The sequence below is a fragment of the Pinus tabuliformis genome, chromosome 2_1 (assembly GCF_031772625.1).
Source record: "Pinus tabuliformis cultivar Carrire ecotype Pingquan chromosome 2_1, CPIR1, whole genome shotgun sequence".
Lineage (NCBI taxonomy): Eukaryota > Viridiplantae > Streptophyta > Pinopsida > Pinales > Pinaceae > Pinus > Pinus tabuliformis.
The window spans coordinates 973589204-973609470 of NC_142299.1; positions in this window are offsets into that span (position 1 = coordinate 973589204).

Here is a 20267-nt window from a genome sequence, read left to right on the forward strand (position 1 = left end):
CTACTAGGATCCAAAATGTTTTTCCAACCAAGGCTCTAGGACAAGTAACTCAACCCACCAAGGAATCCATATCTTTTGTCCAACAAGCGCTCTAGGACGAGTAACTCAACCCAGCTTGTTATAGGGCTCCAGAGTGTTTGTCCAACCAAGGCTCGAGGAACTAGTAACTCAACCCACAGCTAAAGGAACATGAGAACCAACCGAAAACAAAAGGAAACGAACCCAAAACACCATGGCTATCTAGGAAATGAAAAGGCTAGTAAAATACACTATCAATCTAGGCAATACTCTATGCCAATGACATATCATAACCAAGAAACCACATGCATATGCCATGCATGCCAAAACTAGTGGGGAAAACATACACCCAACTCAGTACCTACAAGAAAAACCCGTTGTAGTTTTCGATATCAATGTCCTCTTGTGCTTTCCTACCCTTCCTTTGCCTTCTTGCTGCAAAACTCGAATTATGCCACACTCCTCCAAGAGTGCTCCAAGAAAGCTCAAGTGTCCAAGAGTATGAGAGAGAGAGAATAAAGAGAGAGCTGCAAAACTAAACTGAAAAAATCTAGCAACTAGTTCTTAGAAGCATTTTTCTCAATGAGGCCTCTATTTTCTTCAATTTCAGCTATTTTCCTTCATTTTCCTCCTAACATGTAGCCCATGACTTTTCACCTTCCTTTTTTCATAATTTCCATTATTTTCATAAATAAAATGCTAATGAATGCCTCATACCTTTCCAAAGCCTTTACCATTTCCTTTAGCCATAATAACCAACATGAACACCCATTAGGATGTTTTTCCCATCATTCATCTTCGAATACATGTCCCATGATCGTGGTCTTATATATGTTTTACATTAATTTTTAACCATGGGTTGTTATATTCTCCCACCCAGAGACATCATCACTCTAGCCACCACCATCACTCAAAGAGAAAGGAAAGGGAGCCTATGCCTGGAGAATTTAAAAAGGAAAAGCCACCCACATTTGATGGGGATGTGAAGAAGGCAAAGGATGCAGAAGCATGGCATAAATCACAACCATATGATCCACATATAAACTAGTATAATTCTCATAGAAATACAAAGAGGAATAACTTCATATTGATGGTGCAAAATCCAAACCTGAGATGGGACTAGGTTCCACCCAACCATAGAATCATTGAGCCAAATATCTCTTCAACCATACACCCCAATGTCATATTCCAAGCATGAATTTGGGACTCAAACCAAAAGAACCAACTAGGGCATCTAGAGGCTAAACCACCTCACCCTCATCAATAGAAATGAGGCTTTACCATAATCCATCCTAGGTCACTAGGCCAACACAATAAACATGTAATAACAGGCTTTACCATGATCTCCACCTAATCACTAGGCCATAAAAGTATGGATGCCACCGGATCTCTCCACCTACACCATGCGGAATTTTCCTATCTCCTAGTCTCTTAGGTTTTACCACAATCCACACCAGAATACTAGGCCCTAAACTGAGACCCAATCTCCAAGATTTACCGCATATCCCAACTCAGGATAACTAGGGTCAATGGAAAGAAATCCACCTCTTGTATTTACCGTATATCCTTCCATTGACCAACAAGGATTCTTAGGCCTACCGAGGAAACACATTCTTGCCTTTACCACAACCCATAGTTTGGCTCAGGGGTTACTAGGCTAGTGGCTTTACCATGAGCCACAGTCTGGTTGAGGGATCACTAGGCCATGTTCTATATCATTCAGAGATCTACTTCACTCAGCTTTGAATCCATCCAACAATCGAGCTCAACCAAAACATGAGAACCCCATCACACCATGGATATCTCGAAATGGCAAGGCTAGGTTGAAGACACCCTCACACCTAGGAAATCCCATGCCATAACAAAATCAGAACCACATGCAATACCATGCATGCCAAATCTATCAAGGAAAACACACATTCAAATCAATACCTGCAAAGGATCCTATTGTAGCTGCTTGATCTTCCTCTTCCTTGCTTTCTCCTTCCTTCCTCTTTCCTTCTTTGCCTTTCTTGATCTAATGCCAAAATGCTCCAAGAAAACTCTATGTCCAAGAGTGAGTGAGAGAGAGAGAGAGAGAGAATAATGAGAAATCTCTAAAAATGAACTATCAAAATGTTACAAATTGATCCTTAGAAGCCTTTTTATCAATTTGACATCTGTTTTCTTCATTTTCCATTATTTTCCTTCATTTTCGCCCTCAAATGCAACCTATGACCTTTCACCTTCATTTTCTCCTAATTTCCATTATTTTTGTAAATAATGTGCCAAAAATGAAATTTTTCCTTTCCAAATTTTTGTCCATTGCATTTTCCAATTTCCTTAGTCATAATAAACCAAATGAACACCCACTAGGATGTCTTTCCCAAAATTCAGCTTTGGAATAAGTGTCCCGTCAACCTTGGTTATTATTTTTCCTTTATTAACTTGTATTACATGAAATTTTCATTAGGGCTATTATTGAACAATCCCCCTTTGGGGACTCCATCCTTAGTGTTCAACCACACCTATACCTCATCAAAATCATCGAAGAAAGATATACTTCTCATCAAGCTTTATAACATAGCTCGATGCAGTATTTACAATTATCACCCTAATGAGAAGCAAACCAACATGATAACATAACAACATGACAACTATGAATGAAATGACACCCATACCACTTATTGGAGCTTTATAACATAGCTCATGGTAGTATTTACATCCATATACATATATACATATATCAAAACATCACACCAAAACATATACCAAAGACATATACCAAAACACCATGCCAAAACTGATTTTCCTCAACCAGAAAACAATGAAGGATACATAGCCCGCATCTGATATGCCATCTCCCATGTAGCTTCATTGGGCCCAAAGTACTTCGAATGCACTTTAGCCTACTTCATTGCTTAGCTTTGGAGCATGAGAATGTTTTTCTGTAATATAAATTGATGTTTCGGCTGGAATTATCCATCTAGTTCCACCTGCAATACAAACCGGACAATCACATGACCAACATATTTAACATACTTCTTAAGCAATGACACATGGAAAACATCATGCACTTTCACTATCAGAGGCAGTGCAATTTGATAGGCTACTTGCCCAATCCAATCAATAATATTGAAGGGTCCACAAAACTGTGGTGCTAGCTGGGCACACGATCCAATCCGTAAGGAGCTCTTCTTTGGTTTGATGCACAATTAGACTTGTTCCCCAACCTAGAACTCCTTGAACAACCTATTTTGATCTGCATAGCTCTTTTTCCTATCCTGTGTTGCCTTTAGATTCTTCTTTATAACCTGCATTTCCTGTTCCATGTCCGCCAACATTTCCGGTCCAATCAACACCCTGTTAACTAGATCACTCCAACTAATGGGAGTATTGCAACTCCACCCATACAATGCCTCAAACAGAATCATCTTCAAAGATTCTTAATACCCATTGTTGTAAGCGAACTCTACCAGTGGAAGATACTCTTCCCACTTTCATTGCTGATGCATCATGTACATCCTCAACATGTCCTCCAATATCCCGTTGACCCTCTCAATCTGTCCATCTATCTGCAAATGATAAGATGTATTGAAGGCCAACTTTGTGCCCAAACCTACAAACAACTCTTTCCAAAACTTGGAAGTGAACTTTTCATCCCTGTCTAACATAATCTTCTTTGGAACACCATGCAATCTAACCACATCTCTAATGAATAGTTTTGCTACATCACTAGGTGCGAATGTAGAATTCATTGGAATGAAGTGTGCTACCTTTGTCAACCTAGCCACCACTACCATGATGGAATCATGCTATCTCAATGTCCTCGAAAAACTTGTGATAAAATCCATGGAAATGACCTCCCATTTCCATTCTAGAATCACAATCAGTTGTAGCAGTCCACCTGGATTCTTACACTCTACCTTCTCACACTAACAATTGAAACACCTAGCCACAAACTCTGCTACAGCCTTCTTCACATTTGGCCAATAATAAAATTTCTTCACTGCAATCATTGTCTTCTCGTAGGCTGGGTGACCTAAATATGGTTTGGCATGAAAGTCCCTTAAGATCACCTTCTTGAGCTCCCTACTGTCTAGCACATATATCTTGTCCATAAATCTAACCAATATTTCTATCATAAGCATATTCCACATCTTGTGTACCTTCACCTATACTTGTGCTTGTACCTATTCTTGTACTACTACCTTTACCTGTACTCTGTTGCCACCTGTGCACAACCTCCATATACCTGACATCCTGCTGACCTTCTTGCAAGATCATATCCTATAAGTCTATCCCATAGGAGCTCATAACTTCTAAGTGATTTACCTATACTTGCCTACTAAGAGCATCTGCCACCACGTTCTCATTTCCTTTGATGCACCTGATATCGAAGTCAAACTCACTAATCATGGCCAACCATCTAGCATGTCGGACATTCAAATTAGATTGGTCAAACTATTAGGCCCCTATACTACTAGTGTAACCCCTTATTGTTATTAGTATAACCCACTTATTATATTGATGTACCCATGTAGTTCCCATATTGTTACTATTGTGCCCCATAGAAGCCCACTATTGTTTTTATTGTGCCCTTACATTATTATTGTTATGTCAGCTCTGATTATGTTATGACCCCTTAGACTCCTATATATAGAAAGGAGGTCTTTTCATTTGTATCATCAAAGAATTGTTCATTTATGTAATGTAAAGGAGGTTGCCCCCTTGAAGAGGCTGAATTCTAAGGCGTGGATTTATCTTTTCTATCTTTTCTTGAGCTGGTTTCATAACATTTGGAATCAGAGCCGACATAACAATAATAATGTAAGGGCACAATAATAACAATAGTGGGCTTCTATGGGGCACAATAGTAACAATATGGGCACTACATGGGTACATCAATATAATAAGTGGGTTATACTAATAACAATAAGGGGTTACACTAGTAGTATAGGGGCCTAACATGCCCCTCTCCTTCAAAAAGCGTTGTCCTCAATGCTTGAGTAGGCCCCTATACTACTAGTGTAACCCCTTATTGTTATTAGTATAACCCACTTATTATATTGATGTACCCATGTAGTGCCCATATTGTTACTATTGTGCCCCATAGAAGCCCACTATTGTTATTATTGTGCCCTTACATTATTATTGTTATGTCGGCTCTAATTATGTTATGACCCCTTAGACTCCTATATATAGAAAGGAGGTCTTTTCATTTGTATCATCCAAGAATTGTTCATTTGTGTAATGTAAAGGAGGTTGCCCCCTCGAAGAGGCTGAATTCTAAGGCATTGATCTCTCTTTTCTATCTTTTTGTGAGCTGGTTTCATAACACAAACAAATGTCTCAACCCAATGTGATCACTGATCAGTACAAACCTCCTGCCAAGAAGATAGTGCTTCCACTTCAATGCACGTATAATTGTTGCTAACTCTTGATCATGTTTCAGGTAGTTCTGCTCGTGCTTGTTTAGTTTTCGTGACTCATAGAATATCACTTGTCCTTTATGCATAAGGACTCCACCAAGTCATCTCTTGCAAGTATATGTACATACTACAAACTCCTTATCCAGATCCGCAATCTTTAACACTGGAGCATGTTTCAACACCTGCTTAAGGTGCTCAAAACTGGCCTCACACTCCTTAGTCCAGTCAAACTTCTTACCTTTCATCTACAATGATGTACTAGGATAAGCAATCTGTGAGAATTTCCTGATGAACCTCCTGTAATAGCTTGCCAATCCCATGAAAGATATCACCTCATCCACATTTGTAGGAGCTACCCACTCCATGATGGCCCTTATCGTCTTTGGATCTACTGTAATTCCCTCCTTGGATACAACATGTCCCAATTAATGTACCTTAGTCTGAAAGAAACTGCACTTGCTGAGCTTAGCATACAAGTGATGCTTTCTCAACAACCTCAACACTGCTTCTAAATTCTCGGAATGCTCTTCCTCTTTTTTAGAATATACCAATATGTCATTAATGAACACAATAACAAACTTATCCAAATACAAGTGGAAGACGCTATTCATCAAGCACATAAATGTAACCGAAGAATTAATCAAACCAAATGGAAAAACAACAAACTCATAATGCCCATATCTGGTCCTGAATGCATCTTGTAAATGTCCTCCTCTTTGATGCATACCTGGTAGTATCTTGATCTTAAATCAATCTTAGAGAACATTGTTTCTCCCTTTAGCTAATGAAACAAATCATCAATCCTTGGTAATGGAGACCTGTTCTTGATAGTTACTTTGTTCAACTGCCTATAGCCAATGCATAATCTGAGAGTACCATATTTCTTCTTCATAAATAATACCGGTGCATCCCAAGGTGATACACTTAGCCTAATGTATCCCTTGTCCAACATTTCCTTAAACTGCAACTTCAACTCGACCAATTCAGGTGTACTCATCCTATAAGGTGCCTTTGATGCTGGCGCTGCCCTTAGCACTAACTCAATAGAAAATTCTACCTCCCTGTGAGGTGGAAACTTTGAAATCTCCTAAGGGAATACATCTTGAAACTGTTGTAGAAATGGGTACCTGCTCAAAACATCTGCATCCTCAACTTCCTTACCTTTGTCGCTAGAGATATGCACTACAAATAACACACACCCTTTCCTGCAACTACGCTTTTCCTGCAAAACTGTCACAATCCTAACTAATCTGGATTTCTTATTTCCTTGTAAGACTCTTTGTTCCCCATTTTCATCCACACACTCAATGTATTTTTCATAGCAATCCACATTAGTTCTATGAAGATACAACCAATCTATTCCCAAAAACATATTGTATGATCCCAATGGCAATACATTCAAAAGTGCTATGGTAGGCATACCATTCAAATCAAATTCACAAGCTCTTACCCAATGATGAACTTGCTTCTTTGTACCTTTATCTAACTGCACTAACCAAGATTATGCATGTAATTCCTTACTCAAACCACACTTATCCATCAAGTCACGACTAACATAGCTATAATTAGATACAAGGTCAATAAAAATATAAATAACTTGATCACAAATCTTACCATCCATCTCAATGATAGGTGTAGGATGGTTTTCCTATTTATTATCTAATGTTGCATAAATACGAGCAACACTCTAACTAACATCCCCAATAGTTTGTGCCTCTTGTGCACTATATATCTAAGGCATACCACCCTGATTCTATGGACAATCTCTCTTAAGGTGCTCCTTACTGCATGTCCAACACTCCAACCAGCTAGTACCCTCACCTCTATGCTGCTTTTGTGACCGATGTCCCTGTCTAGTTGTATAGAACCTCTTTTGTGGTGCCACATTCTCTTTCTCATTTGTATGTTGAGGCCTTTCTCTTTTTGGCTTCCATTTACCTTTACCTTTGTCTTTTCCTTTCCATCCTTGTTGAGATTCATTGTTACACTTTGAATGTTCATAGAAATGCTTCAATTTCCCAATAACTTCCTCAAGTGACTAAGGCTCATCATACTCAAGCCGATCTCTAAACGCTAATGGAAATCCAATGAAAAATCGTTCAAATTTAGCCTTCTCATCTTTAAGATATGGTATATACATCAATAGCTCTAGGAACTTAGTCGTATACTCTTTGTCTGTCATTTATCTCATCTTTAGCTCATAGAATTTGTTGGCCTTAGTGTCATAATACCTTTCTGACAAGTACTTCTTCCTTAAAACCCTATGGAATTCATTCCAAGTCAAGTCATCTATCCTAATGTCTCTAACCCACTTCACATCTTCCCACCAGATGTCTGCTTTACCTCTCAGACTAAAGATATATATTATGGCCTTCAGATTATCTGTGTACTCATGCAACTCAAAGAACTTCTTCATCCCAAGTTTCCAAGCCTCTGCATCTTCTGACTTCTTCACATCTCCTAAAAAATTAGGTGGCTTTTCTTTCTTAAACGCATTTGGAAAGTATCCCATATCACTCCTCCTGTAAGGATTATAATGATGACAATCATGATGTCTATTAGAACTAGAACTAGAATAGTACCTGTATCCATCACCTCTCCTATCCAGACAATATACCATCTCTAACTGTGTAATCTCTATATGACTTGTGACCACCATGCAAACTACTTCCATACGCCCCATTAGATTTGTCCTCCTATCCATGGATGATCCGAAGCGGCCCTTGTTGCTGCAATTATAACAAGCTCTTAAGAATTATTGCATTAACCTCTTCTTGTTTCTCTTGTGTCTACATGATTTTGTCATTGTCCACCTTACAACTCATTTGTTCTTTCAATCTTCTCAATTTGTCTACCAAATCAAAAGAGTTCCCAACACCACGCTGCTCATCTGATTCATAGGGAGAGTCTTTGTAGTCTACCATCTTTCTAGTCATTTCATCTCTTTCCTACAAGGCATACTATGTCAACTAAACCAAATCAGAATAAACCAATGTACATTAGCATAATTTAGGGAGGAGATCTCATATGAAAGATCAAAAAATCGGTGTACTACATGTATAACATAATCATGACAACATATATACATATAATACATAAGCACATAACCATGTAACCATCAGTCTAGCTAGAGTCCAGTCATCAATGCATGACCGTAAAAAATACACATACCATGACCTCATGCCTGACACTGAAAACCATACCAATGTATACTAAAAATACGTAAGAATAAACAACATGTAACCAATCATATACTTGTTATGACATACTTCATAACAACAACATCCTCTTTCACATGGTGACATCACTACAACCATGACTGACACCATGCATATGAAACAAGCACATAGATCACAATAATGATTAACACACGTGAAACTGACATGAATGCATGACAAACACACTGACCATCTAGTCTAAGGGGTGAACCATGCTCTGATACCACTTTATATGTCCCTCCTCCCACATCTACCCAAGTAACCATTCAACCAGGGTAAACATGTGACTAGAGGCTACTATGATTATATTCAACCTCCTCTGTGACCTTAAGGAAGTGGAATCGATGGAAACACAACATATAGACCTTCCACATCAGCTACAGGACTCCTAGGAACCATCCCAACCACTCAGGTAGCTAGCCCTTAGATCCCACTGAGGTTTTAGACCACTTGACCCCTAGAGAGTCCCATGGTATGGAGCTAACAGTGTCAGGAGGCTCCAGAGGCTCTCATGCCAAGGCATGCTAGCATCCAGGGACTATTTTTCCCAGTGTTGTGCTAGTGTCTCTGGGATTTGAGCCACTTTTTTAGGCCCAGAGCCCAGGTCACTACCCATAATTGAATGACATGTTCAAAACAGAAATATAACAGGGAAACAATGATGCAAATGTAAATACTTGAACAAGCCCTTAACTGGACCCCTACTAGCCATGACAGGCATTTCGTCAAATATATCACAAATATGTAATCTACAAGTGAAAACAACATATTTAAGCATAGTGGTGTCATACTTATCTCAGAATCGCTACGAAGCATTGTTCCCTTATATCATTTGTTGCATTATCATCTATTAGGTAATAGATACATTATTCATTCATTTATAGGTAAAAACATGATAAGAGTCATAGATAGCCACTGTCATAAAACATATACATAACCAACATAATAGCAATAGAAATACCAAGGAAATAACATCCATATGATCCACATATAAACTAGTATAATACTCATAGAAATACAAGGAGAAATAAACTCATATTGATGATGAAAATCCAAACCCGGGATGGGACTACCACATTCCACTCAACCATAGAATGGATGAGCCAAATCTCTTTTTAGTCATTCACCCCCATGCCATATTCCAAGCATGATTGTGGGACTCAAACCAAAAGAACCAACTAGGGTATCCTGAGGCTAAACTACCTCACCGTCATCAATAGAAACTAGGATTTACCGTAATCCATCCCGAATCACTAGGCCAACATAATAAACATGTAATAGCAGGTTGTACCATAATCTCCAACCTATCACTGGGCCAAACAAGCATGGATGTCACTGGATCTCTCCACCTACACTGTGAGGAATTTTATTATCTCCTAGTCTCTCAGGGTTTACCGCAATCCACACTGGATCACTAGGCCCTAAACCGAGACCCACTCTCTAGGATTTACCACATATCCCAACCCATGATTACTAGGCCCAATGAAGAGAAATCCACCTCTTGGATTTACCATATATCCTGCCATTCACCAACAAGTATTCCTAGGCCCATCGAGGCAACATAATCCAGGATTTACTGCAACCCACAGTGTGGTTCATAGGTTACTATGCTAGTGGATTTACAATGATCCACAATCCAATTCAAGGACCACTAGGCCATGTGCTCTATCATTCAGAGATACACCTCAATCAGCTTTGAATCCATCAGACAATCCATCTCAACCAGAACACGAGAACCCCATCACACCATGGCTATCCAAAAATGGAAAGGCTAGGTTGAAGACACTATCACACTTGGAAAAACCCATGCCATAACAGTAAAAGAACCACATGCAATACAATGCATGCCAAATCTAACAAGGAAAAAACACATGAAAATAAATACCTGCAAAGAATCATGTTGTAGTTTCTTGATCCTGCTCTTCCTTTCTTGCTCCTCCATTCCTCTTGCCTTCTTTTCCTTTCTTGATCCAATGCCAAAATGCTCCAAGAAAAATCTAAGTGTCGAAGAGTGTGTGTGTGAGAGAGAGAGAGAAAGAGAATAATGAGAGAGCTCCAAAAGTGAACTGTCAAAAGGTTATAAAATGATCCTCGAAAGCATTTTTATCAATTAGGCCTCTATTTTCTTCATTTTCAATTATCTTCCTTCACTTTCCTCCTCACATGCAACCTGTGACCTTTCACCTTCTTTTTCTCCTAATTTTCATTGTTTTCATAAATAAATATGCCAAAATTTCCATTTTTCCTTTCCAAAGCCTTTGCCATTGCCTTTTCCAATTTCCTTAGCCATAATAAACCAAATGAAAACCCACAAGAATGTATTGCCCAACATTTAGCTTGGAATAAGTGTCCCATCAACCATGGTTATTATTTTTCCTTTATTTACTTTTATTACATGAAATTTTCACTAGGGTTGTTACAAGACCAATCTAACCTTCTTTAGAAGCTACAAAACCTTTAGGAGTGAACCAACCCCTTCAGGTGTCCAACCCCTGAGAGAACTTGAATTTTCATTTCCATAGAACCTCAGTCACTCCCATGACAAGGAATGCATGTGACTAGGACCCTCTAGTCGCTCCCATAGCAAGGAATCCATTCGACTGTGTCCTTTTCCAGGTAGTTCATTGCCACCGAACCCGGATTTTGTGCGACTTTTTCAGCGCTAGAACCCAAGCCACTTCCCAGAACCTCATGAAACTTCAAAAAATGATAAATAACATTAAAACAAGGTTATTAATGCAAACACTTGAAGAAGGACCTGATCTGACCCCTACTAGCCATGATAGGAATTTCATCAAATACATCAAGAACATGTAATCTATAGGTTACAACAACATACCCGATCATAGGGGTATCATACTTATCTGAGAATTGTCAAAGAGGACTGGTATCTCCTCACAATAACTATATTTTTATCTATTAGGTCATTCATTCATTAAAATTTCATATACTAACCAAAACATGATGAGAGTCATACATCATAATTGTCATAAACATACTTATAACCAACAAATAACTAGAGATATATCAATGAGGAAACAACCATTAAATCCACATAATCACAAACACATTTACTCATAAAATGCCAGAGGAAAATTAGCCCTTATTAACATATGTAAATCTAGCCAAGTTAGGAACTTCCACGTACCACACAACCATAGATTTGGTTGAACAAAATCTCTCTTCTAGCGAATAACCCCTGCACCATATCCCAAGCACGAATGCAGTATCTCATGAAAAAAAAAACAAACAAACCAAGGCTTCGAGAGCCAGAACCACCTTAATCTTCAACCAATGATTCCAACTCACATTTGGACATCACTAACGATCACCAGATCAGTCTTTGCCTAAGTTGTCTAGGTCTCCAGAGCATTTGTTCTAACTAAGGCTTCCAATACTAGTAACTCAACCCATAGTTGTTGCTGGGCTACATAGAGTTTGTCCAACCAGGGCTTCTAGTACTAGTAACTCAACCCACCAAGGGCTCTAGAGAATTTATCCAACCAAGGCTTCAAGGACTAGTAACTCAACCCAAGTTGTTACAATGCTTCCAGAGTGTTTTTCCAACCAAGGCTCGAGGAACTAGTAACTCAACCCCTAGCCAAAGGAACATGAGAGCCAACTAGAAAACAAAAGGAAAGAAACCCACAATGCCATGACTATCCAGGAAATGGAAAGCCTAGGAAAAACCATTATAAATCTAGGCAGTCCTCCTTGCCAATGACAGGTCATAACCAAGAAACCACATGCATGTGCCATGCATGCCAAAACTAGAAAGGAAAGCATACATGAAACTTGGTACCTGCAAGAAAAAATTGTTGTTGTCACTGATCCCGATGTCCTCTTGCACTTTCCTACTCTTCATTTACGTTCTTGATCCAAATCCCAAGTATGCCACACTCCTCTAAGATTTCTCCAATAAAACTCTAAGTTTCCAAGAGTATGAGAGAGAGAGAGAATAGAATGAGAGCTCCAAAACTAAAATGACAAAAGCTAACATTGACAAAAAGTTAACATTGACTAAAAATCTAGCACTGACAAAAACCTAACATTGACCAAAAATCTAAAACTAACAAAAAACTATGAACTGGACCTTAGAAGCCTTTTTGTCATTGAGGCCTCTATTTTCTTCATTTTTCTTCATTTTCCTCCTCACATGCAACCTATGGCCTTTCACCTTCCTTTTCTCCTATTTTCCATTATTTTCATAAATAAAATGCCAATAAATGTGTCATGCCTTTCCAAAGCCTTTTCCATTGACTTTTCCAATCTCCATAGCCATTAATTAATCACAAGTGATCCCCATCACTATGATTTTGCCCAAAAGTCAGCTTGGAATACATGTCCCTTGACCTTGGTTATTATTTTTCCTTTATTAACATTATTACATGGAATTTTTACTAGGGATGTTATAGAAAAACATTTTTCAAAAATTATAAAGTTGTTTTAATAATTTAAGAAAAATCGTAAATAAAAAGAAAATATTCAAAACTTTTGTTATGCACATGAAAATGGAAAAAACCCTCGAGAGTCAAGGGAGTTTGACCGTGACACAAATGCTATAGTCCCTGGTGATGTAGGGACAAATAATTACCACAAAAGTCATACTCGCTACAACATGAATTTACTATTAGATGCCTCCTCCATTGTAGTCAAACGTCATTTGTAAGGAATGCCAAGGCCTATCATAAAACTAATTTTCCACCTCATGACACTATGGCTAGGATTCCCCAAAATGACACCCACCATGGGAAAATAATTAATTTAACTTATATAACAATTTTCCTTTTAAATTATTTTCAATAGAATAGACATTTTCCACCATTCTAGACATGAGCAGTGATAAAGCATCACTTCCTGAATTTCATGGTAATGATAAATGGATGTGGAAAATGAGAAATGGATATTTTTTTTATTTAATTCATTTTTTTTGTATTTAGAAGATTTGATAATTGGTTCAACCTCATGCTTTCCTAACATAGGGTCAATTATAGCTACTACCTCTATAGCTTTTAAGTGAACCATGCTTCCCTCAGCACGTGGCCCACAAGTAAACTTGAGAGATTTGAATGTGGAACATATTAGAACATAAAAGTTCATTTTCATGGCCATCACCAATTGCATTTACCCCAAGGGATTTATTTATTTAAAACTTAAATTAAATAAATAAAAACATGTTCATGTCCATTATTTTTTAACCATAGTAATTCAATAAATTTCTAAACAAAAATTTATAATTTAAATAACTTGAAAATCGCTATACCTTAAAAGTATATTTAATATATAAGATACAGTTTATTTAGTATACATAGAGAGGAATGATTGTAGCATTCTCATATAATCCCGGGGAATTGCATGTGCACCATGCATGTGCCACAAAATAACATGTAAACTTCTTGTTAGACCCTTAAGTCCTTTGATGTCAGTTAAATTAAACAGAAGTTGAAGTTCATTTTTATAGAATATATGTTAAGACATTCTCCACAATTCTAGACGTGAGCAATGAAATGTGGTGATTCACAAGCCTCATGCAAATGAGAGTTGGACAAGTGATAGGTGTTGATGATTTTGTTTTATAAATGTAATTATTAGATAATTGTTTCATCAGATATGTGTTCAAAAACTATTAGGTGCATGCTTTATGGATTATTTTGCATGTATTTTACTGTTATGTCATGTTATGCTTTTTATGTTATTTATGCTCCTCCTGCATGCTAATTTGTTTCTTGTTATGTGTGTGCATTTTTGTGATCCTTTGGTATCAATGATGTTATGAGTGACATCACCCTATCTGGGTAGTTGAGGGATATTGCATGCATTCACCTAGGAGAATCCTAGGAAAGGAAACTAAGCTTATATCTTGTAATCAACCACTAAGAGGGGCACAATTGAATCCCACAACTTCATAAAGGGAATATCCAAAGAGGATCATGCCTAGCAAAGGTCCCATATGTACAATAGTCCACAACTGTTAAGATAAGCTAGAGAGTGGAATCCCTAATCACTTATATAACTGAAACATAATGATTTAATTCCTTTTGAAATGAGATTATTCAAAGAAACATATATGATGTTATGATTTAACCACTTATTAGTAAATTTCTATTTCAAGTTGAATGACCTTGGAGAGTTAACTCTCCCAACCCAATCCAAGGCGCTAAAGTCCCTAGAATTTTTTGCTTCCCTTGTAGCTTTTAGTTCTAAGCATTTCTATGAAGAAGATGTTGTTATTCAATGTTATGAGGATTAAACTTAGGATTTTTTGATAATTTTAGGAAAGAAACATACAAGAACTGGTAAATAAAAATTTACACTTATCTTTGAATGAATTGAGTTTGAGGGAAGCATAAAGCATTAACAATTCCTTCTCGGATTGCAAGATAAGTAATAGAAGCAAGTAGAATGGTGACATTTATTATTTTTATTTTCAAATTAAAATGAATACACCTAATGTAACAAAAATAATAATAAAACTTCACTTACAATAGGTCCTACCATTCAATACACAAAAAACAACATTAAAAAAGTTAGAAAAAAAGGAAAGAAAATATGAAAAAACACTAGTTTAGGAGGTTTGTTCTCCTTTTGTTAGTAAAATACACATATATAAAAACTTCATATGATGGAATAATTTATTTAAAAACATATATTGTGACAATAATTTGCACATGTGCCTTGAAGTAGGCTAAAAATGACCAAAATAACCAAAAATTGCTGAAAATTGGCCCAAGAAACCCCTATGAAGGAAACCCATGGGAATAAGTGTTGTTTAATAGAGTCAAAGTGTGTGTATACATGATTTATTTCAAGTAAATGTGTGTAAAAAATCATATATAGGGAAAAAGAATCGCAAAAATCCCGATAAAAATATATGAAATTCGACCTACATGTTGACAAGCAAAGTATAAAATTCTCAAATACACAAGCAAAAGGAAACACACCTAAATGCCTTTCTTGCTAAAAATTATGAATGTAATGAAGCAAACAAACTAAATTAAATATCCTACTAAAACAAATAATTTTCTTCATTTTTTTGAATTTTTGACAAAAAATAAGCAAAGGAAAAAAAGGAGGAAGAACGCTAATGTAAAAAAACAATTTTTTCCTTTTCAAAGCACTTTCAAAGGGAAGAGGAATAGACATGAGAAATATCAAGAATACACAAATGTAACTATGAATTCAAGACTAGAAACATTGAGACAATGATTCTCATAAATAGAAGTGAAAACCCATTTAAGCAACCATTTCTCTATCATTCCAATAAAGCCTAAGCTTATAAGAAAAAAGAAGAAATATTGCACAAAGTGAGAGGGTAATTTTAAGAAGGCTTACTAAATATTACAATACATAAAGTCAAACATGATAATTACCAAACAAATAGCAAAAGACCATTCAATAAAGGTATGGAAAGTAAAGGAGATGAAATATTTTCTACCTATGGGAGATATAAACGATTGTTACTAAAGAAACCCACATGTATAAACAATTGTTCTTAAGGAAACACATGTATGTATAATACTATTTTCAAATAAACTTGCACATAGAAAGAAACAAAAATAAAACTTCAACAAAGGATTGAATATTAAGGGGATAAGTACAAAAAAGTTGAATTAGAAAACAAATGGTTAGAAGAAAGTTAAAAGCGAGTCAAATTTACCCTTAAGAAACTAATTAACCCTAGAAAAGAAAGTTCTTTATAGTGGTGTTTCTAGGACTAGGATTGGATAGAGTGTTGGACATATATGGCTTTATTGATGTAGACTGGGCTAGATATATAGATTGAAAAATATATACAAGTGTGTATGTTGTTAACTCATTTTGAGGAGCAACCAATTAGATAAGCAAGAGATAGTTTGTAGTCGCACTTGCAACAACAAAATCTGAATACATGGAAACCACACATGCAGGTAAGGAAACAATATGGCTACAAATATTGTGTTCAAGTATTGGGTTGGAATAGAAAGTTATAAGGACATAATGGAATAATTAAAGTGTTTGTAAGCTAAATTTGTTCATTTTTAACCCTTTTTCCCTTCAAAACCATAACCTTAGACCTCTTTTTTAACCTTGAAAACTTCTGTATTCCTACACTAGTCCAAGAATTGTTTCTCTTTTTGAACTAGCTTTATATTTCATGTTTAAGGGTTACAAATGTGCTTAATTAATCATTTTCATAGATTTTATACCTTTAAATATTTGCAACTAATATTTCTCTTCCTAAAAGTATTTGATAGGCAATGTATTGATCATCTCGTTAGCATGGTCGAGTGCAGGTAGGATTCTTGCACCGTTGGCAAATCTTTAACTACCGTGACAGCTCACCACTCCATGCAAATACCGTGTTCTAGAACGATAAACTTGAGTTGGGCTCGGAGCGAAGAGGAAATTCAGGGATATTATGGAGATTGGGTCGCTAGCTGAATACCTAGAATAACGTCTTGTTATATCCGAAAGGCTTAGTGTGAACTGTTATTATTATTTTGTTATAGCTGAAAGGCTCAGATTGGAACACTTGATGTAATTTGGTTACGGCCGCAGGCTTGAATGAATGTATAAAAAATAGTACTCAGATAGAAAATGGTACCGAGCGATAGCTATAGCAAGGATATTGTGATTTCATTCTCCTGTGATTTTGCTGGTATCACCCTCATTCTGGGTTGGATTTGAATTCATGATGTATATTTGTTGATTATTAATAGAAAGGAATTGCGCCATGATTTCTCAATCTTGCATTGTAAGTCTGTGTTGATGTGTTGATTAAGAGTTTAATCTTTACGTTTCCTAAATAGGGAAACGAGTTGGTTGGCTAGGGCCCAGCCAACCTAGCTCGTTCTTCCTCGTGTTTTTTTTATTAAGGTATGTTAATTTCGTTTAATGAAAAGTGTGAAGTAAATAGATGATTTTATTGTTCTGCAAAGTCTAAATCTGATTTCATTATAGTGTGACGGATCTGTGGTGTGCAAGCTCAATTGGGTTTGATTTTTACGATTTTCTTCTTTGAAGTTTAATCTCGTTTTTTTGCCTAGATCATGCAAGCACGCATTCCTGCACTAGTGCATTCACAGTATCGTAGATTTATTCCCCTGGTTCATTACAATAATAGTATTTTATTCTTGTATGATTGATGAGTCTTAATGCGATTCTAGAGTGCATGATTTTCATTTTGAAGTGTTCTTGATATTTCGAATTGAACATACTCTTCATAATAAAAAACCAAACATTGTTGTGACACACTGGTCTGTGCCTACACTTCATGCTATTTAGGAAAGATCAGACTTTGCGCGTAATTATTCTTGAAGAGAATCTTTCTGAGTTAAGAAGGTTATGAATGTAGATCAGTTTGTGTGAATAACTATTACAGGATGGAAGCTTGTTGTCACAATTAAATGATGTTTTTAGATTGCGTGAAGAAGTTCCTTGATTAAACAAGAATGTGCTTTGACTTTGGAAATTAATTCTTGTTTTAGATATTAAGATTCGTTGAAGCATCTTTTGGTTTGAGGAATTTATTTTGAAGTTTTTTTCGCCTTTGCAAGTTCTTTTCCCAAGTTAACACATTATTTATTTTATCATAAGAAGGATTGGAAAGCTTGGTGCACGAACCCGTGTCTCGGTGCAGGAATCGATCTCCTGATACCAGAATAGAGTGCTCTAGTCTTGAGGCTTAGAGCTCTTGCATGAAGACATAAATATTTAGTACAGGTGTAAAATACACTTCTAGCACCTAAGCTTTGTTTTGATACTAGTGAAAGGACATTTCAGAAGTACAGGAATAATAGCTTAGTGTAGGGAGAAAGATCTATAACGAATCAGATATCTTCAAGGGTCCAATTATTAACCTGGCACACAACTATACTAAAGATAAACATAGATTTACATTTTCATTAGTCGAATATTCTTTGCAATAAGTTTGAGAGTTCCTTTCATTTATTTTCCTGCAAAAGTGCTTTCTTTGACATTCTAGCACTAGAATATCTTTAGTGTAAATTGTCGGGTGATCTTTTCTTTTTGATTTTACAAGGTTACAATTAAGGAAGGAGGAATAGAGTTTGGAAAATTTCATATCATTTTTGGCATTTCCTGTGCTTTGTCTCTAAGTTTATGAAACCCCGGGTTGATAATTAAGTGTTGAAGGAGTCTCCCTAACTGCAATTCCTGCACCCAACATAAAGTGTAGTATTACCGATGAACAACCCAACTTGTCATTCTAATACAAAGCACATTGATGTTTAGTATCACATTTTGAGAAGTAGGATTAAAGATATCAAGGCGACACTACTAAATATTGACACTTTGAATAATGTTGCTGATTCATTAACATACTTGTTAGGATCACAAGGTCTCAAGAGAAGTGGTGATGTCTAAAGACACCTTTGTTTGATTCTACTAGCTAGCATGATGAATAATCATGGATTTGTTTTAGCCTATAAATTGGCTACAACATAGATAAATACCATTGGAAAGACCATGGGTGCTCGTATGCCATGATCCCAAAACCACCAGTGACTTTACTAAGTGAAGTTGACCTAATCCACCTGTTATCGGGAAAACTAGTGTCTATGCAGAGTTGCTAGTCCCACTAAGGCTGGTAGCTACCTTAGAAACAAACAAACTAAAACTACTTTCGTTTTCCTTTATGAGAAATAGATAAGAGGGGAATAAGGAGACCAACCTCTGTCTTGTGCTTGGTTCCTTACTCGATTCCTCTCCCTTCTGATAGATCTTTGCTACTCGCTTCCTTGTCTAGCCAGCTTCACAGAGCACCTGTAGAATCAAAGCAGCATAACACTATCCAAGAACATAGATCTATTATCATAAACAATATAGGACCAGATATATATTGACCACACAAATGCACATAACATCAATCATACAAGAATGTGGAGGAAAACTTGAATAGCTTTATTAATAATAAAGAAAGAGCAAAGAGGATTACAACCAATTGTTCTGAACCAGCATCATCCTCTCAGCAAGAAAGCCCTTCTTCACCTCATGAAAAGCTTAGATCACCCAACACTATGATATTGCACCAAGAAACCAGCAGCACTTCCTTACAAGATACAAAATTCCAGCCTCCGGATCTCTGGGATGAGGGATCCATATATAGATGTTTGCAGGGGGGTGATTCAGCTTTTGAGATTTGATTAGTGTTCTCTCTCTGATAGTTCTTGAAACCACTTGGATATTGATGATCTCTTACTCATCCCTGGGTGAATGCAGAGAGGCAAGTGTCACAGGAGAAGTTTCTAGAAGATTCCTTGCTCCTCCACCTTGCATATTGACCCTGCCATTTGTCCACTCTCGCCCATCGCACCCCATAGAAGGGCTTTTCAAGATGCATCGCACCTCCCATGAGTATTTAGGTGGGATGCAGCGCACTTTGACCATGGAGCAGGTGAGATGGTCTAGTTTTGACCAGTTCTGAGCAGTTTTTAATGGAGAACTTCTGGGAGAAGATGTAATCAATTGACCTTGTTCTTTTAGAGGTTGGAACAAAACTTTTAGGGACTTAAGAGCCCTTGTTTTATGGACATTTATGATTGGGGTCGCAGTGCCCAAAAATGTCTATAACAGTTTCCCCCTAAAGCATGAGGTCATTAATTTGTTGATGTCGGGTGAA